Genomic DNA, 22,952 nt, shown 5'->3' with positions numbered 1-22,952 from the left:
AGAAAGTAAATGATATTGGCAGGAATTTAGCCTTCGGACTACTTGAGTTGATGCAACCAATGTAATTATTTAAAGTCCTGGGACTCTCAAATTGAATTGGATGTCAATATCATATATATTGGTTCCACAGTCTGCTGCACATACACGGACACACGCGCACCAAAGTCGGTGGAAAATTGTATAATGAAGAGGAAAAAATACTATATCAGGCTTCGTCGAAAAATCATACGCAGAGACATAGACATGTACCAAAGTCAGAGGAAAACCGTATAAAGAAGAGGAAGAGGTCTTGGAGCCTGAAGTGGTTGTGTATTTCATTAATATATATATATATATATATATATATATATGTTGTTGCGTGAGAGACTGGCTGCAATGCCATGTCTCTTGGAATTGAATATATATATATATATATATATATATATATATATATATATATATATATATATGTTGTTGCTTGCGTGTATAATGGGAGAAAGGCTGCAGTCATGTGCCTTTAGGCTGCAACGCCGTGCCTTTTTTCTTTCCATTTGGCGTGTCTTTTGGATTGAAGAAGCATGGCTTAGGATTGCATCTTTTTAGAAAAATAAAAGGCTGCAGCATGGTGCGACTTTGATCAAAAGATGCATCCATTCGGTGGTAATGATGCAGGAAAGAATTTGACTTTTTATATGCACACTTTGATCCATCTTCAAGGGGTTTCATAGTATCTATATATAGCTCATGTTGGCTGCATATTTGGATATATACAATTCTTCGAACAATATTTTCTTATCCTCTTTCTCTCCATCAAAATCATACAATTTCCTTTTAGAAGATTTTAAGGGAATTTCAGTTCTTACTAAACTAAAATTCCAAACTTTGTTGTATCCTGGAAGTGATTTGCTTTAGACCCGTTAGCAAACTCATATTAGAGTGGGGGCAAATATCACTTTAAGTAAAACATATTAACGTGCCTCAAAGTCATTTTTCTGTCTAATTCTCAACCTTATTCTTACATGAAGTTCCATACATCGGTGCAATTGGCATTTATTGTACTTAGCTTAGTGCACTGGACCGAACAACTCATTTGCTATTAATCTTTTAGTAAGATATAGCAACACGCCTACACGCAGATACTAGGCAGGTGTTAAAGACATTTTCTACTACCTCAAATGTGCGATAGATATAGGTTTGTTCTATCCCTACGAATTCTCAAAAAGAGTCATCGCCCCCTCGGTTCTCGAGTTGATTCTTTCCTTTTTAGTTATGCTGATGCAAGGTACTTGTTTGACCAACACAAGGCACGTTTTCAAATGGGTTACGTCTTTACTATTGAAGACACCACAATATCTTATAGGTCAATCAAACAGACCTTGGTTGCGACTTCTTCCAACCATGCTAAGATTCTTACCTTACATGAAGCTACTCGAGAATGCTTTTAGTTGAAAGCAGTAAGGGAACATATTCGAAGCACCTGCAGACAATGGCGAAGCTACATAAGGGCAAGGAGTGGCGGTCGCCACTCCGCCCGTTGGAAAACATGCCTAGGACCAAGTCCTAAACCCCTCTGGTTTGGTCAGAAACACGGTGGTGTTTCTGTTTGTTCATACTACTGCGCGGCTCCCTATGCGCATGGCTTTTGTTGTTTAATTTTAAAAGTAAAACGGCATCATTTTGCTTGCTATCTGAAGAAAAAAATTATAATATTGCCGGGGACCACTGTTCCCCTTTCCCATCTAATCCATTCCACATCTGCCAAACGACAAATCCCTTCAATTTTCAAATGTGTGCCCCAATCCTAGAAAGCATCAAAACGCCACGCCAGCAGCCCTTTCCCAAATTTGAGATAAATTTTTTTATTTTCTAAATTTATATTATTTCAAACCTAATTGATTATTTTTATTTAATTAATATACAATTATAGGTACACTAATATCATTATTGAGTTGTGATAATCAATATAAATTCTATGAGTATTGATGAATGAAATTGTTGTTTAGGGTAAAAATTGAATTCTTGATTATTGATTGATTAATTGAATTATTGAATAATGTATATACTTATTCATATTGATTAGTTGAATTAAATTTTTGTTTATTGAATAATTTGTATGATTTTTGGTATTGATTAATTGAATTGTTAGTTTAATTAGTGATTAGTTATATTAGTATAGTCTGCTTTACGATTAAGAGTTTAAGATTTTTTTTTCATTATACAGTTACGTAATAAAACAATACTATAAGACCTTGGATATATAAGTCGAATGCTTGATTATTCACCTAATTATCGCAAAGCAATTCGTAGACATTATCTCCAAAATGACCCTTGCCAACCTAAATCCCACGTTATGCCAAGGAAAGTTAGCAACAGTTGATGTTTTATCCCTTGTTGGTTTGTAATTTTTTTAACCATGCACTCCTTAAGTTCACCTCTTCCCCCGACAATTTCTAGCTTCGCCACTGCCTGCGGATTTTCTTATGTCATTAACGTCCGTACAACAATTCATGAAGATAACGCAACAAGCATCAAACAAATCAAGAAGGGACACATTAAAAGGAGACAAAACCAAGCATGTTGCGCCAAAGTTATTTTTCTCTCATTAGCAACAAAACATCAGAACATTGAAGTCAAGTAAATCTGTTCCCAAGACAACCTAGCCTACATGTTCGCCAAGTCACTCTCGAAGTCTACCTTCCAGAAGCTTGTTCAAGGAATTGGTCTACGTAAACGTTCTGAGTTGTAACATTGTTAGTTCTCTTAGGAAATATGTCAAACTCAAGGGGAATATCTTGAACTATACTCGCTTGATTTTAATGTACTTTTTTTTCTTATGATTAGAAACATTTTTTCATTTGAGTTTTTGCTACCTGACTACGTTTTAACGATACACCCATCTTGGGGTGGTTATTGTGTACGTCACGTGGACGTTTAAATTGGTTTTGCATTAACTCACCATTTTCTTTTGACCATGGCTTTGTTCCATATTGGGTTTTACCATAGTCGGATTTTGTGAGACTTATTTCCATATGCAAGTTCTCTTGGTTGAGACTAGCATGTTCCTTAATCAATGTCGACAAGATGACTTAAAATGTGATTATGTAAATATTATTTAAAATAAGAGTGTTATAAATATTATTTAAAATGTGATTGTGTAAATCTTAGTTATATTGGGTTTTAGATTACCCATATTATTCTAGCAATCCTTTCCTATAGGATTGTACTTATTTGAAGGACAAGTTAATTCTCTCATCTTGGTTTACTATAAATAAAAGCACTGGCATATGAGAATCACACAATCGCTAAGCATTCTACATTTTCACCACTCTTTCTTTCTATTGTTACCTCACCCTCTCTCTCCCTCAAGATAAAATAGGCCACAATAGAGTTTATTTATAAGCTGCTTAGCTTTTTTTTCCCTAAATCATTTAAATACACTCTCTCTTGAATACTTTTTGTCATCATTTCTAATTTGTGGGATTATCAAGCATAGTAGTATACATAAAAGATAAATGACCACACAGACTCTCCAGTCTCTAATCTATCACGTCATGTTCATGGTTGGTAATGTTAGGAAGATCAAAGTTTTAAATCAAATTTATAAACCAAATAATGTGTCATCAATAGAAAATAATTATGTTAATCAATACTTAAGTAATAATCTAATCAATAATAATCATATCATTTTATTTATAAATTTAGTCTCTCTATCATTTTCTGTTCATGGTATACTAAAAAAATCTCTAATTTTTTTTAACAGTTATTTGGGTCCAACTACCAAATATAATTATAAATAAATAAAATTAGATTTCAATTAGAATTTTTTTTTTCTCTCTCTCTTTCTTTCTTGTGTCCTCATTTTTTTCCTTTCGGATAAAAAGACCTGGAAAATTTCACTGGTTCTCTCAACCCATGAAACCATCTTCTTCTTCTTCTTGAGAAGAGAAGGCGAAGAAAAAAGCGTTTGAGAATATTATCATTAAGTTTAATTGTAGAATTTCTGGATACCAGTATCTTTCCAAACTTTGATGAAAATTTGAGTACAAACCAAAAGAAAGATGCTATAGGGCAAAAAAAAAAAAAAAAAAAAAGTTTGCACCCTCTGTAAAAGCAAAGGTCAGTTGTCTTTTGCAAACTTTTTATCCTGTCAATAAATAGAAAATCCAGGGAAAATTCTTTTTGTTTTTGCGTGTACCCTAACTAATTTTATTTTATTTTCGTTAATGTTTTATGCTAGGTTTTTAGGACTTTAAGCCTCGTTTGATAGGGGGAACTAACTTGGATAGAACTATTCATTACATTGAAGGTATTTTTGAAGGAGGAAAACTATGAGAATTTTTATATTTTGTCCAAATCGAAGGATACGCATAAAGAGATAGTTTCTACAAGAATAACAGAATTAAAAGAGACAACTTTTCATAATAAGTAATATTAAACTTAGACAAAATAGGAAAGTTGTATGGATTTCTCCCTTTAGATTGCCTTCAATATAGGGAATAGTCATATTCATATATTAAACGAGGCTTAAATCTCAAAGTTCTAGTAAATTCCAAATTACATCAATTTAGTATTTAATTTTGTAAGTTTTCTATAATCATAATTTTAGGTTGTACTATATCATAATAAACACTGATTGCATCTTAGCAAAATTTACCTTATGCATCAAAGTGTAATTAACTGAGAGCAACATCCTTTAATTTACCTAATTCCATTTAGGTGCAAAGTTTCAAGTGTAGTTTCTAGTTTGAAGGCTAATGCCTATCGTATACTCCAAACGAGGTTTAAACCCCAGCATGAAATGTAACATGGCGACAATTTCAAAAAAAGCAGCAGGTTGATAAACAAGAAAGTTCTTATTCCCTGTTGACAACTTCATCCATATAAACAAAAAACGTACGGGAAACAAACACAACAACAACAACAATAACAACAGAGCCTTATCCCGCCGGGAGGAATGACGATTATAATGATGATAACACATTGATGATGATGAAACAGAAGTTTTGCTTACTGCACAGATGTTCAAAAAGAAGAGCTGCTGGATGTGCTTGCTTCGTCGGACTGCATGGCCTGATCAGGTGAGCCAATGTACTTGTGTGGGACATGAGCTATTTTCAACCAGTCCTCACCACTGCCTTGTTTACATCTTTCCTCTAGCTCGGGACATTCTTGAATAGAGAGGTGTTGGAGTTCTTTGAGATACTTGAGGCCTGGTGGCAGAACTCTTGAATTAGGACAATCTGATATGGTAAGCGATCTAAGCGAAGCAAGATTCTCCAACCAATCTGGCAAAGCATTTAGGTTGGGGCAGCTACTAATTTCCAAGCAGTGCAGCGTCTGAAGATTCATTAATCCAATAGGTAGAGTATCAAACCAAGGACAGTTCAAGATAGTGAAACTTCGAAGTGAAGAGAGGTGTTGCACGCCCTCTGGAAAAGAACCAAGCTTTGGACAATACATTATTGTCAAGTGCTCGAGAAATTTGAGATGCTCCAAACTTGATGACAAAGAAGTCAGATTGCTGCAGTTCTCAATAGACAAAGTTCGAAGAGAACTTAGACCTGCAATTCCACCATTTGGCATGGATATTAGACTATGACAGTCACTAATCTCCAGAGACTCCAGACTCCTGAGGTTCTGCAAACTCTGTGGCAGATAGGATAACTCATCACACCAACTAATAGTCAGTGATTTCAAAGCAGTGAGGGTTCCAATCTCCAAAGGCACTGAACGAAGCTTGGGGCACGACAAGATCTTTAAAGAAGACAGACTAGCCGATGCAAAAAGCCCTTCTGGCAAAGAGAACAAGTTTGGAATTTTTTCTAGAACAAGCACAGAAAGCAAACTTAAACTTGATATGGACGTCATCGTTGGATTACAGTCCCGCAGCTCCAAATGCTCAAGGAACTGAGGTAATGGCATATGTGCCAACTGTTGAAAAGTAAATTGATTACTAATTTCATGTTAGTAAATGATTTACTTATCTATTTTATCTTTGTTCTATTGAGTTGCTGTGTTATGTTGTGATAACTTGTGCTCATATGCCAAGTTTATGATCTTAGATCATGTCTCTTGTCAAATGCTCATATGCTTTGTTCTGCCATGTGTCAAAATCACATTGGCTCATGTAATTGGACGGTTGTGATGACTGATGTAAAAGGAAGGAATGAATATGAATAAAATGTGCTCTCTGTGTAGTTGCAGGGTTGCAGTGGTGAAAAGAACTTTGTCTCTCATTCTCTCTGTCTTTTCAACTTCCTCTAAAATCCAATACATATATATCAGATTACTAGGAAAACTTAACATGGTATCTAGAGCTCAGGTTCTATCTGGAATCGGGGCGTAAGATCTGTGAGTACTGTGCTCGGAAATCCAACGTGAACTTTCCGACTCAGTTTGTCGATTCAAGTCTCAAATGGCTGGATCTGGTGGTAGTGATCTTCGGGCTCCAATATTCAATGGTGACAACTATGAATTCTGGAAGATCCGAATGAGAACTATTTTCAAATCACATGGAATCTGGGATTTAGTTGAAAAGGGGTTTGAAATTTCAGAATCGAAGGATAAGAAGATTGGAGATGAAGGTTCATCGGAGTCGGAGAGAGTTTCTCTGAGCGACAAGCTAATGAAGGATGCTAAGGCACTGGGTATAATCCAAGGAGCTGTCTCGGATGATATCTTTCCCAGAATCTCAAACGAAGAGACCTCAAAGGGTGCTTGGGATATCCTACATCAGGAATTTCACGGTGATAAGCAAGTGAGATCCATCAAGTTGCAGGGTCTACGCCGTGATTTCGAGTACACAAGGATGAGGGATGATGAAACTCTATCTGGATATCTCACTCGTCTTCTCGAGTTGGTAAATCAGATGAAGGGTTATGGGGAAGATTTACCCAGAGAACGATTAGTTCAGAAATTACTCATAAGCTTAACGAAGGAGTTTGATCCTGTCTGTTATGTAATTGAACAAACTAAGGATATTGAAACTATAGAGGTACAAGAGGTGATTGCAGCTTTGAGAGGGTTTGCACAACGTCTTGATAGGCATGCTGAAAGCACCATTGAAAGAGCTTTCAGTACTCTGAATCTGAATTCGAAAGGAACACAACCAAATCTCTCGTTTGGTAATTCTAAACCAAAGAAGGATTGGAAATCAAAAGGAAAGAAATGGGATCCTAAACCTCAGAATCTTGCTAATCGAGGTGGCAAATATGATCAAGGAGGAAAATCTGATCAGTCTAAGGGAAAATGCAAGCATTGTGATAAACTGCACTATGGTGAGTGCTGGTTTAAAGGGAAGCCGAAATGTCATGGATGCAATCGGTTCGGTCATTTCATCAAGGATTGTGATCAATCAAACAAGTCTGGAAAACTTGTAAACTATGCGAATCAGGTAACAGAATCTGCAACCATGTTTTATGCCTGCCATTCTGCTACTATTGGAAGAAGTATGAATATATGGTATGTAGATAGTGCATGTAGCAATCATATGACCTCTCATGAATCCTTGCTGATTGATGTTGATAAGAATGTGAGATGTAAAGTTAAAATGGGCACTGGAGATTTAGTGCAGTCAATAGGCAAAGGCACATTGGTGATTGAGATGAAAGGTGTGACTAGGTATATTAAAGAAGTTATGATTGTACCTGGTTTGGATGAAAACTTATTGAGTGTAGGGCAGATGGTAGAACATGGATATTGGCTTGTGTTTGGTGATTACATGGTTGATATTTATGGAGATAGGCAGATGGAAGATCTAATTGCAAGTGTTCCCATGAAAAGAAACAGATGCTTTCCATTAAGTTTGGAATATGTTAATCCTCATATGGTTAATAGAGCAACTGTTGAAGAATCAGCTCAGTTGTGGCATAGAAGATATGGACATCTAAACTACATTAGTTTGATGCTTCTGCAAGAGAAGGAAATGGTGCAGGGCCTACCTAGACTACAAGTTTCTGAGCATGTTTGCTCTGGATGTGCTACAGGGAAGGGTCACAGGGAATCATTTGACAAGGGAAAAGTTTGGAGGGCATCACAGCCTCTAGAACTTATTCATTCTGATATATGCGGCCCAATGCAGATAACTACTCTAGGAGGCAACAAATTCTTTCTCACATTTATTGATGATCACACTAGGATGTGTTGGATATTTTTCTTGCAACACAAGTCTCAAGTCTTCAACATTTTCAAAAGGTTTAAATCCATGGTTGAGCTGCAGAGTGGTTATCAAATCAAGAAACTCAGAAGTGATAGGGGTGGAGAATATACATCTCTAGAGTTTTCAAGGTTCTGTGAAGATATGGGATTAGAAAGGCAATTGACTGTTGCCTACTCTCCGCAACAAAATGGTGTTGCAGAGAGAAAGAATAGGACAATAATTGAAATGGCAAGAACTATGATGATTGAAAAGAAGATTCCTTTGAAGTTTTGGGCTGAAGCTGTCAACACAGCTGTGTATCTGCAAAATCGATGTCCAACAAGTGCTCTGAACAACATTACTCCATTTGAGGCATTTAGTGGGAGGAAGCCAGGTGTCAAACATTTGAAGATATTTGGTTCCATGTGTTATATTCACATTCCTTCACAGAAAAGACACAAACTGGAGCAAACTGGTGAAAAGGGAGTATTTGTTGGATATGGAAACTGTGAAAAAGGATATAGAATTTTCAACTTGAGAACTCAAAAGGTTGAACTATCAAGAAGTGTAATCTTCGATGAGAAAGTAATATGGGACTGGGAAACTAATGAATCGGTTCAAGTTTCTTGTCCTTGGAATGATGAAAGAAGCTCAAGGATATCTGAATTTGATCCAGATTCAAGTGATTCATCTCAGTCAATGCAGTCTCCTCTGAGATCACAATCAACTGGAGATCTGCAAGCATCTCAAGAATCTGATTCACTTGGTTCTCCAATTCCAATCTCTGGAAGTTATGACCATACCCCACAGAAATGGAAGAGTCTGAGTGAAGTATATGCTCAATGCAACATGAGCATCATTGAACCTGAAGATTTCAGTGAGGCAGTCAAAGATGAGGCTTGGAAAAAGGCTATGACAGAAGAAATATTGATGATTGAAAAGAATTCCACATGGGAATTAGTTGACAGACCTAGTTGTAAACCTGTTGTGGGTGTGAAGTGGATATACAAAACAAAGTTGAATCTTGATGGCTCCATTCAAAAACACAAGGCAAGGCTTGTAGCCAAAGGTTACACACAGAAACCAGGGATTGATTTTAATGAAACCTTTGCTCCAGTGGCAAGGTTAGATACTATTAGAACACTCATTGCACTAGCTGCACAGAAAGGTTGGAAACTGTGGCAATTAGATGTTAAATCAGCCTTCCTGAATGGTGTTCTTGAGGAAGAGGTATATGTTGATCAACCTGATGGTTTTGTGATTAAAGGGGCAGAAGACAAGGTTTATAGACTGAGAAAGGCTCTCTATGGTCTAAAACAGGCACCAAGGGCCTGGTACAGTGAAATTGACACATATTTAATTCACTGTGGATTTCACAAAAGCTCAAGTGAAGCAACTTTATATGTGAGAAGCAAGGAAGGTGTTGGCATCTTGATCGTGTCAATCTATGTTGATGACATTGTGTACACAGGGAGCAATGCAGAAATGATGGAAGAATTCAAAGCTGAAATGATGTGCAAATATGAAATGTCAGATTTGGGTTTACTTCATCACTTTCTTGGAATGGGGGTAACTCAAACTGAAGGGAGTATATTTATACATCAGAAAAAATATGCTCTAACACTTTTGGATAAATTTGGGCTCAAAGATTGCAAATCAGTGAGCACTCCATTGGTTGCAACTGATAAACTGAGAAGAGAAGATGGAAGTGAACCTGCAGATGAGTGTGAATATAGGAAAATAGTTGGAAGTCTTCTGTACTTAACAGCAACTAGACCAGATATTATGTTTTCTGCTAGTGTACTTGCACGATTTATGCACAAGCCTACCAAGAAACATTATGGAGCTGCTAAACGAGTCCTAAGGTACATTCAAGGAACAATTGACTTTGGAATTGAATATTTGAATGGAAAATCTGTCTTGCTGATTGGATATTGCGATAGTGACTGGAGTGGATCTGAGGAGGATATGAAAAGCACCTCAGGGTATGCTTTTTCATTTGGAAGTGGGGCATTCTCATGGGCTTCAGTCAAGCAGCACAGTGTAGCTCTTTCAACTGCAGAAGCAGAGTATGTTAGTGCAGCTGAAGCAACATCTCAAGCCATTTGGCTTAGGTTTGTGCTCAAGGACTTTGGAGAAGAGCAAGCTGCAGCAACATCACTATTCTGTGATAACACTTCAGCTATAGCTATGTCCAAGAATCTCGTGTTCCATCAAAGAACCAAGCATATTGGCAGGAAGTTTCACTTTATTCGAGATGCAATTCAAGAAGGTACCATTGATCTGATTTACTGCAAGAGTGAAGAGCAAATTGCAGACATCTTTACCAAGGCTCTTCCCAAAGACAGATTCAACAACTTGAGAAGTTTGCTGGGTGTGAAATCAGTTAACAATTTAGAAGGGAGTGTTGAAAAGTAAATTGATTACTAATTTCATGTTAGTAAATGATTTACTTATCTATTTTATCTTTGTTCTATTGAGTTGCTGTGTTATGTTGTGATAACTTGTGCTCATATGCCAAGTTTATGATCTTAGATCATGTCTCTTGTCAAATGCTCATATGCTTTGTTCTGCCATGTGTCAAAATCACATTGGCTCATGTAATTGGACGGTTGTGATGACTGATGTAAAAGGAAGGAATGAATATGAATAAAATGTGCTCTCTGTGTAGTTGCAGGGTTGCAGTGGTGAAAAGAACTTTGTCTCTCATTCTCTCTGTCTTTTCAACTTCCTCTAAAATCCAATACATATATATCAGATTACTAGGAAAACTTAACAAGGACACCTTTTGACAGTTAATTTCTTCAATCTAGGGAATGCGCTTCCACCATTTGCATTTGACCACTCTTCCAAGTTAGGAAAATCACTTATTAATAGTTCTTCGAGTGATGGAAACCATACGTCCATACCATCACCATATAACTCTACACCAATTCTCTTCACAGCATCCATTCTATGCAGAGAAAGAGTCTTGAGTAGCAGAAGATTCCCAAGGGCAGGAAGATGCTCACAATTTGTACAGTTGGTGAAATTGACGGCAACAAGATTTGGGAGAGCCCACTGAGGAAATCTGATTCCTGGGTAGCCATCTATAATCAGCTTTTTCAGATTTTGGTGAGGTTCCAGGCCTTCAAGAATTTTTTCCAGAGTGTCACGTTGTCCTGTCACTGTCTGATATCTGAAAGCAAATTCTTCACGCTGGGCTTTAGGTTTCCCAAATGATTCTTGACCGTCTTCAAATCCACTACGTGGTCCCCAATATAACCCTAATGACTCAAGATTTTCTTTCAACTTCAATCCAGCTGACTCTGCATATCTTGCATTCTCCAAGCGGGTAATATTCAACTTTCCATAAAGATTTAAACCTTCCAGCGTACTAAGGGCCTTTGGAATCCTGTTGACGACAAACAATGGCAGTGTCTGAAGTTTCTGTAATTTTCCAATCTCAAGAGGCATGGAAGCCAAACTTACACATCCAATTAGATTGAGATGTCTTAGGCTGATCATCTTTACCAAGCTTGGCAACCGTATAAGATTCCGACAACCAAATAGGTTCAAAGTCTGCAAAGAGCAGAGATTCCTTGTGCTGTGAGGTAACTCAAAAATAGGTGTGTAAGATAGGTCAAGATACCTCAAGCATATCAAGCCACCTAATGATTCTGGCAAATCAGAAACACCACAACTGCTCAGGTCTAGTAGACGCAAGTACCCAAAACTTGAAAACATTTTACTTCTGTTATTTAACAAGCCGGATTCTCCAATCAATAAGAGAGTTCGTAAATGTTTTGCTTCAAGTAGCTCCTTTGGAATTCCAATTGCTCTGTACTTGTAAACAACAGATGCATGGCGAATCTGTGCTGCACTATGTTCCAGCATCAAGGATTCATTTCCTGCTACATATTGTGCAAGATCATGAATAACATCATTCATCTTGTATCCAACTAAGGCCCCACCATCACCCCCTACTTCTTGAAAGAAAGACAACCACAACAAACCGGCAAAGTATTCATCACCAATGTCTTCTGGCCGCCGGCTCCCATCTTGTAGAATTAAGCCTGATGCCATCCACATATGAATTAACTTCTCCTTCTTGAATTCATAATTTTTTGGAAAAATTGAGCAAAATGAAAAGCATTCTCTGAGATGTGATGGTAGATGATGATAGCTCAGCATGAGGGCAGGCAAAACTTTATGCTGCTTTTCATCTAATTTCCAAAGTTCGCAATCTCGCATAGACAACCATTGCTTTTCGTCTCTTTTCAAGCGCATTGAACTTCCCAAACTTTTTGCTGCTAATGGCACACCTCCACATTTTCTGACAATCTGTTTCCCAATCAGCGAAAGGTTCGGATATTTCTCTTCTTCTCCTCGTCCAAAAGCGCGTTGCTTGAACAAAGCCCAACAGTCATCATCCGTCAAACCACTCAAATACATTGGGGAATTTGGGAAGTCCATCATGAATGGGATCTTTTTACTGCGGGTAGTGACAATGATTTTGCATCCATCAACACCCTCTCTAAACAAAGGTCTTAGTTTGTCCCAATCATCCTGGTCTTCAGTCCAAACATCATCTAAAACGATCAGATATCTTTTGTTCTGCAGCAATTGCCAAAGCCGAGACTGAAGTAGTTCATTCTCCGACAACTTGCATTCATCATTCGTTATAGACGCAATAATTGTCTTCATGATCTTCTTGACATTGAAATCAGAAGAGACAAAAATCCACATCCTAATATCGAAGTGTTGAATAACCACCTTATCATTGTATGCTAATTGAGCAAGAGTGGTCTTACCAATTCCTCCAATACCGATGATGGGAATACACGATGCATACGTATATCCCTCCTGGTAAACAGTTTGAGAAGACATCAACAGTTGGACTAACGTCTCTTTGTCATCATCTCTTCCATATATCCTCGAGTCGATGAAAGAGCTAGTCTCCCTTTTGTCCGATTGTCGATCTGACCTTGGCTGAGTAGGCTCTCTAATCTTCAACTTAGAAGATCCTTCAGCTACAGTCACTTCTAGCTTCTGGAGTATCTTCCTGACTTTATCAGTAAGAACTGTATAGCTTTCTACTGTCTGCTTGCCAAAGTCTTGGTCAATCATGGCAGTTTGTTTAACAGTAAAGACGTCAAGAAGATCCTCAGCATCACACACTGCATTCTTGAGATCCGCCAGCCAGAGTCTGACAGTTCTGTTGGTGAATTGTTGCACTTCTGCATCTTCAAGAGTAGCTTGAGCCCGCACCAGTGAATGCTGCAGGCTTTGGAAGATGTCAAAATTGAAACCCAGGATATCAGCAAGCCCTTGTAGGACTGGGGATGCCAGTCTGTCGAAAAGAACCTGCAGAGCCGGGGACAAAATGATGCCTACAGCGGCATCCATATCTAGGGGCAAGGAAAACCAGTTAAGCCAAAACGAGGATCAGATGAGAAATAATATCAAACTGAACAATTTGATAACTTCAACCTCAAGTTTCATCTAAAAATCTCAAAAGTCAAAACTAGTATACAACTTTGGCGTGTTTAGCAAGGATAGCATTATTGCTAATTCATTGGTGGCCAGTGAGGTAGTTGTGTGTTCCTATCTTTTGTTGGTCAAGAAGAGGACCATCTCCCACCCTTGGAAGAATGTGAGACACATGATAGAGATTGGAAGAATTGTAAATGGGAAGAAATGGTTTTGGAAGAATTGTAGGAGAAAAATGAGTTTTGTGTGAATGTTTGAACAAATACATAGGTATTTATAGAAGATCATAAAAGAGTCGTTGGGCTCAGTTACCCATCAGACATCAGGGCAGATAGTCCTACATGGGTGCGCCATATTCTCTGGGCTCTACCAATTTTAGAAAAAGGGATGGAGAGAAATGGAGGGAGAATAGAAGGGAAAATTTAGAACTTACTTCAAGGGTTATTGTTGGTCTTAATACAATTGTTTCTTTCTCAACAATAAAATAGATAAATAAAAAAGAAAAAAGTGTCCTTGTAATTTTATTGTTTCTTTGCAATACAAATTTGTTTCTTCTAAAAAATAAAAAAAATTCCTACCAAGGTGGAAGGATAAGAATTGGAAGTTGGCATCCTTTTCTTACTTCAACGTACATTGAATCTAGTTTGTTACTATTTACCCACTCCAATCCAATATCACCCACCAAATTAACGAGCCCTTAGTGAGTAACCAAAATTTTCAAATCACATATTGATGCACAATTGAAAGTTGCATGAAAAATCATGCAACTTCATTCTTTTCATAAAATAAATATAACAGAATTAGGTTGTTAACTTAAAAATATATATGAGATGATAGAATAACATACTTTTTAAGTGAGATCGCATGAATATTGCGAGTTAAGATGGAATAGTGTGATGTCATGAAAAAGAATATGATTTAAAAAAACCTCACTTTAGAGGTTGAAAGTATTGTTGCTGACCCCATGTTGGTCTTCGTTTTGGAGTGTATTTCCTGCTCAAAGCTTTCCAAATCATGCTTTTGAATTGTTCCATTGGCGTACAGCGTATTCTTCCAACCTGTAATAGTCTCTGGCAAACGCGTTTTCAGATTTTAGTCAGCTTTTGTAGAAACACACTTACAAATTGCAGCGATGAGTATTGTAGTCAATCTAGCCTAAACCCAAGTTTTATCATTTTCCCCTCGACTTCCCCCACCCACATCCTCACTAGCACTCGGTTCCAACTATTTTTTTTTGTCTTTTTGCACTCACATATCGGGTCCCCTTTTTTTTACTAATTGGTAGAGAAGAGGATCCAAAATCTGTCCTATTTGTGTTTATTCTTCTTTAATACAATTGTTTCTTATCAACAATAAAATAGATAAATAAAAAGGAGAAAAGTGTCCATGTTATTGATTAGAGCCTTAGAAAACACCATGATCGACTAGGAAAGCAAAGAAGAATATTGACGCAGGAAAAATCAAAGAGTCTATGGGGACGATGGGGCTAGATACTTGGGAATAACTCAACAGGAGCAACAAAATTACTCGCATTGCTAATCGTAGAGTTGCTCAACACGACCAAGCCAAATGCTTGTTCAGGAAGGAGAAAATCACTCTCTTCTTAGATTACTTTTTTTTTAATTCACTAATTGGCTACTTAATCATACATATGGAGCCCCTTAAATAGAGAGATTACAATACATTGATAAGATAAATATTTAATACTAAAGCTTATAGTTTCTAGACATCTAATTAAAACATGGCTTTGAAAGATGAAAAGCCATTAACAACATGTTTAATACATAGACCATATTAGTTGTCTTGGACTGCATCATACTCCTCTCCTCGGAAAGAACTCGTCCTCGAGTTCGAATCGTTCTTTTTTCCTCGATCTTTTGGATGACCTTTCAAATCTATCTCAGCAACCATACCAAAAGGGAATCCAAGGTTGTTAAGGATATTAAACCCACAAAACATACTCCACTTCAAATGGGATCCTTCATTAATCACTCCATCCAAATACTTGGCAGCATCATAAACATCACAATCATGGTAGCTTTGAGGTGAATAACAAAGTGAAAATTGGTTACCTCGAAGCTTCCGAGAAGACTATTGTCTTCCCACATAAATTGTAAACACGTCATCATCTACGTACTCATCATAAATTGGTGGAGAGTTCCAATCAACCAATCTAATCTTTTCAACTATTTGATATTTGTTTGTACCATACTTGACCAATCCTGAAACTACTGAGCACTGGTCAACGTTATACCGTCAAGAACCCAGAAGAGTTTCCCTCCAACCAGGAGGCCAATCACAGCGTGACATGTGTCTACATCAAAAGCCAATCATAGCGCGACACGTGTCAACATCAGAAGCCAATTACAACACGACACGTGTCAATGTCAAAACAAAGCTAGAATCTCTCTTCTATAAAAGGAGATCATTCTCCCACAATATTTTCTAATGTCATTTGTACTAAATCATTCACTTGTACTCACTAAAGGAGAGCTTGAACCTATGTACTTGTGTAAACCCTTCACAATTAATGAGAACTCTACTCCGTGGATGTAGCCAATCTGGGTGAACCACGTACATCTTGTGTTTGCTTCCCTGTCTCTATCCATTTACATACTTATCCACACTAGTGACCGGAGCAATCTAGCGAAGGTCACAAACTTAACATTTTCTGTTGTACCAAAGTCCCCACTGATTTTGTGCATCAACATTTGGCGTCATCTGTGGGAACGACACTTATTCCCACTCTCTTCAGCTTTGTCAATGTGGTTTCCACCATTCGTACACTCTCTTTTGACCAGGCATCCCTCTCCAACATGGGGAGCGAAGGAAGCCACAACAAGCAAAATTACACCCCTCTTGCACCTGGTGCGAAGCAACGAAAGAAGGAACAAAAGAAGTTTACTTTTCAGGCTAAAGTCGATGAACTGGAGGCTCAGAACAACAAGATAGCGATGAAGAATGAGATCCTCCAAGAGGAGTATGAGAAGGTCTTCAAGATGCTCCACAAGGCTAGATATACTAAAACACACGAGCTCATCACCTCTGTGGAAGTCAACCATCAACTGGGTGCCCCCCAACACGGAGGGTCATTTGCCCTTGACATAGGTATTCCTATTGAGGAGCGAGCTACTTATCAAAATGGCAACCAACATGAGACTTCTCTTAACCCAACTGCTTCGACCTGAAGCAGGATGAGTGGCGGAGACACCTCCTTATAGAAGGAGTGGAAGGATCGAAAGTCGTCTTTCACGACTGCCATCAACTTCCTAAAGCAATGTCGAGACAATACCATCCATGTAAGCTCAAAGATCAATGACCCAAGGGTCTCTGAAAGACTCGGTCCCCTCCCATGTCCCAGGCTGGCTACTAATTTGGGGAAGGGGCAACAAGTCATAGAGAAACATGAATGTATAGGGGACTCAGAGATGTTCCGACAGACATACCTTGAAAGTCAGTACGGCGAGTCCAGGGAAAAATCACATGCTCTTGATCAAACCTTCCTACTTCCAAGAGGAGATGGAGATTTACGAAAGAAAACTCCAATGGTACATGACTCCACTCATGACCCTTTTGTCCTATTACTCCTTAAGGAAGTAAACAAGTTGAAGGCCGAACAACAAGTTGAGATACCTGATTGGAACCAACCTAGGCCTGACCTTCTTACAAGTAGGATCCTTGACACCCCCTCCAAGCAAAGACAAAGGAGAAGCTTGGCTTGCAACTCTATACTGGAAAAGAGGACCCGATTGAACACCTTAACCTCTTTGAGTCTACCATGGCATACCGGATACACACCGACAAAGAGCGATGTCTTCTCTTCCCCTCCATCCTCTCTTGCGGAGCTCTAAAGTGGTATTGTTGTCTTCCACCTGAGACGGTAGACTCATTTAAAGAATTGAGGAAACTATTTGTTTCTCAACACATTTTTCAGACCGATCGCTTGCACTCTGCGGATGACTTGTACACTATTCGCCAGAAGCCAAACGAGTCATTACGTATGTATGTTGGCCTCTTCAGCCATGAGTATTCCCGTTGTGCCGAGGCAAACGACAAGACTGCTCTCAAAGCCTTCACGGCAGGCCTACGTGACTGTTTCTTTAAGTACATGATCAACGCCAACACTTGGAAGCAAGGTTCTAAAAAACGCTAGGCGCTAGTCGGGCGGCGGGCAGGCGCCTAACGCCTAGGTGGCCAGGCGGGATCTAGGCGGGCGCCTAGGCGGCCTAGGCGGATTTAGACTTATCGTCTACAACTTGCCGCCGTTACCCCTCTCTGCAAGGCTGCAACTGTAAACTTCTAACCTACAAAGATTGTTCTCTCTCTTTCTTTCTCTCTTTCTCTCTCTCTCTCTCTCGTAGACCATGTCGAGGCTCATTTCAAGCAAATCGAAAGGGCAACGACAAGGCTCGGAGAGACAAAGTGGTTGTGTGTTACAACAGTACGTTTTTTCCCAAACCACCCAGCATCCGTCGAAGTCGCCTAGCCCACTTAGGCGGCCGTCTTATACCGCCTAATATCTTTGCTGATTTCATAAGCGATTTCGAGTTAATCACGGTGGAGCATCGACACCTAACGCCTAGGCGGCCGCCCATACCATTTTTTAGAACACTGCTTGGAAGACTTACTCTGAGGTGATGGCGCAAGCTTATAACCATGCTTCCGCCAAAGCAAGGACATACCAAGAGAAACCCCCAACAACCATCCCCTATCAGCAAGTGGGGAGTGGAAGCCAGACCCACCCAAACGAGAAGACCTTAACCTTCCAAACGGTAGCGGTGCCTCCCCTTGCCTTACTTAATACTTTGTCAAGTCAACAGACATATCAATCTCCGGGCAAAAGGAAATATTTCCATCCTATCAGCCTCATTTTAGTAAAAGGAGTAAAGGACACTACCATGATAACCAAGTGAACTTTGAAAACCAGCTTGGACAAGGCTAAAGGTTGTTGGCCAGAATTTGTACCCCAAGTTTGTTGGTCATACCACACTTCGTATCGGACGTCAACAGGAGAAACCCCATTCTCACTTGCCTTTGGTACAGAGGCAGTTGTCCCATTTGAGCTTGAGCAAGCAACGTTTCGAGTCCAGAACTACGTGCAAAGCTAAAATGACAAACAACTTACCCTCAACTTAGATCTAGTCGAGAAACACAGAAACCAAGCTCACTTGAGGAATGTCGCCTACAAACAGCGCATCTCCAACTACTATGACTCAAAGGTCAAACCTCGTTCTTTCAAAGTGGGGGATTGGGTATTGAAGAAAAGATTACTCTGCGACAGAGTTCCGAGTGAAGGAACACTTAGTCTAAACTAGGATGGACCGTTTGAAGTTATTGGCATCAGTCGCCCTGGCTCCTACAAGCTTAGAAGCTCTGATGGCAAGACCCTTGGCCATCCATGGAACGCTAATCACTTAAAGTACTATTACAAGTAAACTCACATTGTATAAGTGTTAAACTTCAGCTGTTCGGCATCCTATGTAACGAAGACTATTTGGCATGAATTCAATAAAGAGGTGAATTAGACAACTCGGTCCTAATCCTTTTACATTCCTAGCAATGAAACACTCGGGTTCAAAGCTTCAACATGAATGCTTCAAACATGAAACAAAGTCTAAGTATATGTTAACAAGACTATAAAAATAAACGAACAGCTTCACAGTACATTCATTCAATCATACATTCCAACACATTCATACATAAGCCAATTGTGCTTCGAAAGGGTTCAACATACTTTGTGTCATTCGACACTTGCTACAATGTGCCTCGACACCTTACCCTTATTCTCACCTACCAGGTGATGAAATGTGAAGAAATAACTCATCTTCATGCCACCAACCAGGTGATGAAATGTACAACCCGTACTCTCATTCATTTGAGCTGAAGCCAACATTCCGAGTCCAAAACTACGTGCAAAGCGAAAATGATAAACAACTTACCCTCAGCTTAGATTTAGTCGAGGAACACAGAAACCAGGATCACTTGAGGAATGTTGCCTACAAGCAGCGCATCACCAACTACTATGAGTCAAGGGTCAAACCTCGTTTTTTCAAAGTGGGGGACTAGGTATTGAAGAAAAGATTACTCTCCGACAGAGTCCCGAGTGAAGGAACACTTAGTCCAAACTGGGATGGACCGTTTGAAATTGTTGGCATCAATCGCCCTAGCACCTACAAGCTTAGAAGCTCCTATAGCAAGACCTTTGGCCATCCATGGAACGCTGATCACTTGAAGTACTATTACAAGTAAACTCACTTTGTACAAGTGTTAAGCTTCAACCGTTCGGCATCCTATGTAACGAAGACTATTTGGCATGAATTCAATAAAGATGTGATTTAGACAACTCTATCCTAATCCTCTTACACTCCTAGCAATGAAACACTCGGGTTTAAAGCTTCAACATGAATGCTTCCAACATGAAACAAAGTCTAAGTATATGTCAACAAGATTATACAAATAAACGACCAACTTCACAATACATTTGTTCAATCATACATTCCAACACATTCATACATAAGCCAACTGTGCTTCGAAAGGGTTCAACATACTTTGTGTCATTCGACACTTGCTACAATGTGCCTCGACACCTTGCCCTTATTCTCACCTACCAGGTGATGAAATGTGAAGAAAGAACTCATCTTCATGCTACCAACCAGGTAATGAAATGTATAAGCCATACTCTCCTTCATACCATCAACCAGGTGATGAAATGTACTCTAATATTTGGCAACTTGCCACTCATGCCACCAACCAGGTGAAGAAGGAACTTATCTTCATGCCACCAACCAGGTGATGAAATGTACAACTCGTACTCTCCTTCATGCCACAAACTAGGTGATGAAATGTACAACCTGTACTCTAATATCATTTGGCAACTTGCCATTCATGCCACCAACTTGGTGAAGAAGGAACTTACCTTCGTACCACCAACCAAGTGATGAAAGCAACTCACCATTCATTCCGTCTACCAGAAGACGAGTGGTACAACTTGTACATGTGAACTCCTAACATTCACAAATAATCAAAAACCCTCAAGCTTGACAACTCAACTAGGGGAGCACTTATGCCCAACAAGAGTTATAGTCACCAACAAAGTCTTATTGCAAGCTAACAACAACTTCAGTGCATGGCATACGAAGATCAAGCTATTCAGCCCTCTTGCATCTGCTTCAGACATTTCTCCTCTGTAACAATGCAAACACTACGACTAGTAGAAAGCTTCACACACTCTTGATCAAGACAGTGTGAAGCAAAACCAATTTTTTGTGCCAACAAGAGCTTCATCAATGGAGGGCAACCACAATTCTCAAAAGCTTCACACACTCTTGATCAAGAAAGTGTGAAGCAAAACCAATTTATAATGTCAACAAGAGCTTTATCAAAGGAGTTCAACCACAATTTTCAAAAGTTTCACACACTCTTGATCAAGACAGTGTGAAGCAAAATCAACTTATGGTGCCAACAAGAGCTTCATAAGCTTCACACACTTTTGATCAAGACAGTGTGAAGCAAAACCAACTTATGGTGCCAACAAGAGCTTCATCAATAGAGGGTAACCACAATTCTCAAAAGCTTCACACACTCTTGATCAAGACAGTGTGAAGCAAAACCAATTTATGGTGCCAATAAGAGCTTCATCATAGGAGTTCAACCACAATTCTCAAAAGCTTCACACACTCTTGATCAAGACAATGTGAAGCAAAACCAATTTATGGTGCTAACAAAAGCTTCATCAATGAAGGGCAACTACAACTCGTAGAAAGCTTCACACACTTTTGATCAAGACTGTTCAAAGAAAATTCAATTTATATGGTTCATCCAAACCTTCGACTACTACAAGGTGTGGCTTGCATCACAATCTCTTGCTCAACAGTGTGGAAGCAAAATTTGTATATGTTGTCTCTCCCACATTTTCAAATTTCTAGTTTCCCCCCCCCCAAAAAAAAAGGGAAATTCAACAAAGCTTCATCAATGGAGGACAACTACAAATTCTCAAAAGCTTCACACTATCTTGATCAAGATAGTGTGAAGCAAAATCAATTCATGGTACCCAACAAAGCTTCACCAACAAAAGCTTTAACAAATGGATGGCAACTACAAATTCTCAAAAGCTTCACACTATCTTGATCAAGATAGTGTGAAACAAAATCAATTCATGGTACCCAACAAAAGCTTCAACTCCAAAGCTTAACCTACAAAAGCTTCACCCATAAAAGCTTAATGCACAAAAGCTTCACACACTCTTAATCAAGATAGTGTGAAGCAAAATCAATTCATGGTACCCAACAAAGCTTCAATCTCAAAGCTTCACCTACAAAGCTTCAACACCAAAGCTTCACCTACAAAGCTTCAACACCAAAGCTTCACCTACAAAGCTTAATATATATATATATATATATATATTCGGAAATTCAAAAAATTCAAAAATTCAAAAAAAATTTCAAAAAAAAAAAATTGCCTAGGCTTCCTCTTCTTTGGGCCCAACAACTTTCGTAACAAATATATATAAAGTAGGAGTTTTGGGCTACCACTTAGAAAGGAAATGCCTCATTCATCAACTCCCTCAACCGGAGACTTGGAGGACTCCTACCGTATGCTACTGCATCTTGATACTTGGAAGTCTCACGATCACTCAGTGACTTGGATTTTTTCAAGTCTCCAACCAAGAAGTTTTCCTCACTCAGGAAATTAAGGGTGCATTACCTCAACCTACATGCTTCACTCACAAAACTTCACCATACAAGCTTCAACAAAAGGAATAATTCAAAGAACTTATTGAACAAGGCTTTGGTGTATTTAACACAATACATTGAAATGAAGCAAAGCTTATTTATTGATATCTCCGATAAGTTATAAATATGTACATATACATGAATCAAAATAAACAAACAAGATGGAGCCTTCACAAAGGTTGCTCAGGAGAAGTCTCAGCAGTCGACAGAGCCCCAGAAAGAAAAGGCACCAGAGGGTGATCATTCGGAGCCTCAGTACTGGACAGAACCCCAGAAGGATGAGGCATCGGAGATTGATCATTTGGAGATTCATTACACGGTACAGCCCTAGAAGACGAAGGTAATAAATGCCTTTGGAACAAACCCACAAACTTCTGACGATCAAGTAAAATATGACCATCAGATTCCTGCATTTGGTCAAGCTTCCTCTTCATGTTAGTAGTATAGTTATGTGCGAGCCTGTGCAACTGTTTATTATCATGCTTGAGCTCTCTAATCTCTTATTTGAGACTTATCACTTCAGCCGCCAATGATTCAACTTGGCGGGTTCGAGCAAATAGGCGTTGGGTCATATTAGACACAGAACCTGCACACTGAACACTGAGAGCCAGAGAATCCTTAACAGCCAACTC

The 22,952-nt window shown here is 38.9% G+C and overlaps 1 pseudogene; it reads right to left on the bottom strand.

The window, feature by feature from the left end:
- Nucleotides 1-4,813: 4,813 nt before the first annotated feature.
- On the bottom strand, nt 4,814-13,842 carry LOC126624115 (disease resistance protein RGA2-like; annotated as a pseudogene).
- Between the last annotated feature and the right edge of the window lie 9,110 nt (nt 13,843-22,952).

This window comes from Malus sylvestris, chromosome 5 (genome assembly GCF_916048215.2).
Source record: "Malus sylvestris chromosome 5, drMalSylv7.2, whole genome shotgun sequence".
Taxonomy (NCBI): domain Eukaryota; kingdom Viridiplantae; phylum Streptophyta; class Magnoliopsida; order Rosales; family Rosaceae; genus Malus; species Malus sylvestris.
Note: the sequence above shows the minus strand (reverse complement) of the source record. Positions and strands in the feature narration are given on the sequence as shown.